Source organism: Apium graveolens, chromosome 8 (genome assembly GCF_009905375.1).
Source record: "Apium graveolens cultivar Ventura chromosome 8, ASM990537v1, whole genome shotgun sequence".
Taxonomy (NCBI): Eukaryota; Viridiplantae; Streptophyta; class Magnoliopsida; order Apiales; family Apiaceae; genus Apium; species Apium graveolens.
The window spans coordinates 35,154,178-35,159,673 of record NC_133654.1 but is presented as its reverse complement, the minus strand read 5'-3'; the positions used below and the strand labels follow the sequence as shown (position 1 = coordinate 35,159,673).

Genomic DNA, 5,496 nt, shown 5'->3' with positions numbered 1-5,496 from the left:
TTATCCACCTTGACTAGCACATCCTCCACTATGCCTCTTGGGTAAGTAATAGAACAATCAGCCAATTGTAGAGACATGTAGGTGGGCTTTGGATCAGGAAAATCCAACTTTTTAAAGATCGATAACGGCATCAGATTGATGCTTGCTCCCAAATCACAAAGGCACTTGTCAAAAGACAACTTGCCAATGGTGCAAAGAATGGTGAAGCTACCTGGATCTTTCATCTTTGGAGGTAACTTTTGCTGCAGCACAGCACTGCATTCTTCCGTTAGAGCAACGGTCTCAAGGTCATCCAGTTTCACCTTCCTTGAAAGAATACTCTTTATAAACCTCGCATAACTAGGCATATGCTCCAGAGCCTCAACAAAAGGTATATTGATGTGAAGTTTCTTGAACACCTCCAGAAACTTACCGAACTGCTTATCCAGATTTTGTTGTTGCAATCTCTTAGGGAAAGGTGGTGGTGGATAGAGTTGTTTCTCCCCTGTATTATCCTCAGGCAGAGTGTGTTCAACAGTAGTCTTCCTTGGTTCCGCCGCTTTCTCCTTTTGCTTAGCTTCTTCATCTCCAACTTCAGCTTCTCCTTCTTTTACTTTTTCAGCATCAGCAACTTTTCCAGACCTTAAGGTAATAGCCTTGACTTGATCTTTAGCTTCCTTCCTGCCTGGCACTTCAGTGTCACTGGGAAGTATGCCAGGTTGATGATTGAGCACTGTATTGGCTATTTGACCAATTTGATTTTCCAAGGTCTTGATCGACACTGCCTGACTCTTGCACAACAACTTAAGTTCCTCAAAATCAGCACTAGTGGGTGCAGCTGCACCTCCCTGTTGAGGATATGATTGCCTTTGAGCATAATGCTGTGGTTGCTGAAATCCAGGTGGATTGAACTGCTTACTTACGCCTTGCTGATATGGTTACTGAATAGCATTCTGATTATTACTCCAGCTGAAATTTGGATGATTTCTGTTGTTAGGATGATAAGTGGCTGGCACAGGCTGCTGTTGTCGCTGATAATTGTTCACATACTGAACAGATTCATTAACAAGAGAACACTAATCCGTAGCATGAGAACCTGCACAAAGCTCACAGACCATAGCTATCTGATTGACTCCATAGGTGGCTAGAGAATCGACCTTCATAGATAGTGCTTGGAGCTGCGCTGCAATAGCTGTGGCTGCATCGACTTCCAGAATACCTGCTACCTTCCCAGGCATCATCCTTTGAGTTAGGTTTTGATGCTCATTTGCAGCCATAGTCTCAATAAGATTATAAGCCTCAGTATAGCTTTTGGCCCACAAGGCGCCTCCAGCTGCTGCATCGAGCATGGGTCAAGATTGGGCCCCCTAACCATTATAGAAACCAGTGATCACCATCCAATCGGGCATTCCATGATGTGGACACTTTCTCAACATCTCCTTGTAGCGCTCCCAAGATTCGCACATAGATTCTGTAGGTTGCTGCGCAAACTGAGTAAGAGCACTCCTCATAGTCGCAGTCTTCGCCATTGGGTAAAACTTCACCAGAAACTTTTGCGCAAGATCTTGCCAAGTAGTGATGGACCCAGCTGGTTCAGAATGTAACCAGTCCTTAGCTTTATCCCTCAGAGAGAATGAGAAAAGCATCAGCTTTATAGCCTCATCAATCACACCATTGTATTTTAAAGTACTGCAGATCTCGACAAAATTCCTTATGTGCATGTTGGGGTCTTCAGTCGCAGCACCTCCGAAAGAAACAGAATTCTGCACCATCTGAATAGTGCCCGACTTGATTTCAAAGTTATTGGCCTCAATAGCCGGGTGCAAGATGCTAGACTGAATGTCATCAATTTTAGGCCGAGAAAAGTCCATAAGAGTTGGATCTGCCGGAACAATATGATCACCCATGATTACTGGCTCTTTCTGCTCACTTCCTGAATCCGAATCTTCAAAATCTATCTTCTCCGGAATATCAAGAACTTCGCTAGTCTCCTCAGCTGTATCTAAAGTCCTCTTACGAGTACGAGAATGAGTTTGCATAAACGCTCGCTAAAGTACCTGAAACACAAACGGAAACAATAAGTAACACGTCTTAATCACTGAGTCCTAATGACCAATGATGGTAAGTACATAAACTAAACAAATACGCCGAGTCCCCGGCAACGGCGCCAAAAACTTGTTAGGGCGAAATCACGCGCTAATAATACACGCAAGTATACGCGTTCACAAGTAATATAGAATACTTTCTAGTTCGTTCCCACAGAGACTCAGACTAATTATGTTCAATTAAACTCACTCACCAATGTAGATTACTTCTCAATGTTAAGACAATAACACTTAGAATTGATTAACTAATTCTTACCTACAATTAACTACTATAATTAACCACTTAATTATCACTTCGAATTAACAATATTAAAACACTCATGAGATCACAACTTCATTACTACTTCCATCAATAGTCATTGTTATTACCCTTAGCATGCAACAGTGATGATATTAATCGAATACACGAAACTGATAAAAGCCAACTTTCATTGTACTAATACCATTCTACCAAACATCCACAATTAAGATAGAAGTTGAATAGGCATCAATTATGTTGAGTCCCTATATGTCTACAGAAATTGTCAACATAACGATTTAAGAACAAGTTATTCCTTTTGATTATACAGGGCAAATAAAACTGTTAGAGTTACCGACTAATCATGCAACATCATACATGAACCTATGCTAGCATGGCAAGTTCTAAATCTCAAGATCCACCGTCGCTTTACAAGAGATTAACACCCTATCTTATATGTTCACGACGCACATAAGACGAATAAGCACAACCAATACTAGATATCATACAATCATCACACACTAAGGTATTAAACAACTAACTAAAGAATTCCATAGTAAATTCGTTACGACCCCATGATCACGATTAGCCCATGATAGCACTCATCGTCATCATGGGTTCGTATGAAAACATGATAAATAAACACAAGAGAATAATAACTAAACTAATTATATTAAACCAGAGTACGTCACAAGAGTAAATAGGTTCAAAGTAAGAAAACTAGCATCCAACGTTACAACAAAATAAAGAATCACAAGAAAATATGCTTCCTCTTTGTTGTGGTGTGCTAAAACAGTCTTCTTCCTTATCTCCTTCGCTCCTTGATTAATACTACGATCTAACCTTCGTGAAACGTCTCTGAAATCTACTTATATAGGAGTCCCATAAAACCCAGATTACTCAGAAGTTGGAAGCCAAACAGAAATAGAAGTCTAAAATAATTATTCTGAATTTTCGACCCTACGCGGCCGCTCAGCATAGCTGAGCGGGCGCTCAGCTTCCTGCGCGGCCGCTAAGCTATGCTGAGCGGACACTCAGACCCCTTCTGGAAAAATGGTCTGTTCTGCTCCGTTTCTTCGCTGTAATCTGCTCCTCTCTTCCCACTTACAATGCTGAACATATGCCAAGGCTTATTATTGATGAATTCTCCCCCGAAATATAACTAATACCCTGAAATACACAAACACTAGAAAAACGCATCAAATACACAAAATACTTGATTTTAAGACACCAATTCAAGCTATTATAAGACGTTCTAAGTGGTATAAAATGCCACTTATTAGCCCAGAATGTCATTGGGAGGCCCGACCTAATTATCCATGATCCCTACTATAGCCAATTAAATATTCTAATTCTCTTGAAGCCAAAAAAGGGGTTCATGCATATGTGTGCGAGAACACAGAAAATAACATCCTAGAGTTTGAGAGAGGCAAACGTTTTATCTCAAGGAGCCATCTAGGGTTTTGGATTTTCGGAGCTACCACGAGAGGTAAACCTTAGGAGATCGAAGCCCACACTTCATCCAAGGAGAACTAAGGAATACAGTAGAAGATGTCGTAGCGATTAAGGTTAACATTATGTTCGAACTCTCAATAAAAAATTCATATCGTAAAACGCAGGGCCGAGATCCTATTGTCCCAACAATTGGTATCAGAGCCTGGTTCTAGGTTATGCTTTTTATGATATGAAGTCCATGTCATAATTATATATACATGTATATAGTGGTACACTTGTATTGATTCTGTGATGCAGGTTGTTATTCACTATTATGGCCATGTTTTAATTATGTGTTTGGATCCCACGTGGTTTAATCGTGGTGATTTTATTATGGTTAAGATCCCACGTGTTTTATCGTGGTTTTGTTGTAAATCACGAGGGTTGATCGTGATAGTCTTTTCTATTCTGATTTTGTGATCTTGAAGTCTCAATTTTTAATTGATCAAGGTTCTGATCTGATGTAATAGAATAGGTTTATTCAGCTGTATTAAGTGGTATGGAATTGTTCGATCAACGAAGCCGTAAGAAACATCGAATTTTTGCTGCATTCTATTTTCGTGGAGCTTCGCTGTTTTGGCTGCAGATTTTGCATATGATGTCCGATTTGGGCTTACAATACCTTTTTGGAAATGGAAGGACGAGATGAAGATGTTTAAATACACTTAAAGATCTATTGCCCCAGTTTTTAAGTCGTTCTGAGGCTGTTTAGGCATTCAACCGGGCACTTGAAGATTTTCAGAAATTTTCGAAGGATGAATTTCAGGACATCCGTTGATCAAGACATCTGTTAATCAGGACATTCGTTGATCAGGACATCCATTGATCAGGACACTCGTTGATGAGGACATATATTAATCAATACATCCATTGATCAAGACATCAGTTGATCACCTTATATGAGGCCATAATAGTGAATGTGCTTTATTAGTTTTTGCTGATCTTTATTATTGCTACTATGAGTTTCTTGTCTGTGTTATTATGCCATGTAATACTAACCCCAACATGCTAGAATGACATGGAGATAGGAATGTTTTAAATGCTTTAATCATACGAGTATGCTGCTATGTTATGTATTCTTTGTTGTTTACATATTACATGTGAAATTTGAAGAAATAACCTAGAACGATGCATCTAGGTTAAAATCCTCAAAGTAATACTAAGTGGGAGAGGGAATTGATATGAAATCAAATCTCATGGTCTCCATTATTGTTTGTATATAATTTAACATAGAGACAAATATAAATTATATATACGTCACCCATCATGACATGTAATTTATGGTGTCTAGAATGTTAAGGAGATTACTAGAACAAACTTCTTAAATCAATAACGAATATTGGAATGTATACATTTCACCCATCGTGGCATACGAAGTTTCATAGATTTCAGATAATTATAAAATATCATTTGATGGCATCTGATATAATTATGATTTAAGATTTGATAATGGTATACACTTAGCTATGAAAAATAATATTGACCACCCCAACATGGCGTATTATTTAGTAATAGGACCGAAGTAACATTTAAAATTTAGGTGGTATACATGTCACCCATCGTGACGTTCCAGAAACTCATGGTGTTTAAATGTTAGTGCATTAATTTTAATAATTGTTAGAGGAACCAATAGGACTTAATATTTAATGCACCCTTTATACGTTATGTGATGTTTTTATG

At 38.7% G+C, this 5,496-nt stretch overlaps 1 non-coding gene across 1 annotated transcript; it reads left to right on the top strand.

Moving 5' to 3' along the window:
- The first annotated feature begins 1,386 nt into the window (after positions 1–1,386).
- LOC141681420 (small nucleolar RNA R71) lies at positions 1,387–1,493 on the top strand. The gene has a single exon (XR_012558855.1). It is a non-coding gene; the product is annotated as a small nucleolar RNA R71 (small nucleolar RNA).
- The last annotated feature ends 4,003 nt before the right edge of the window (positions 1,494–5,496 follow it).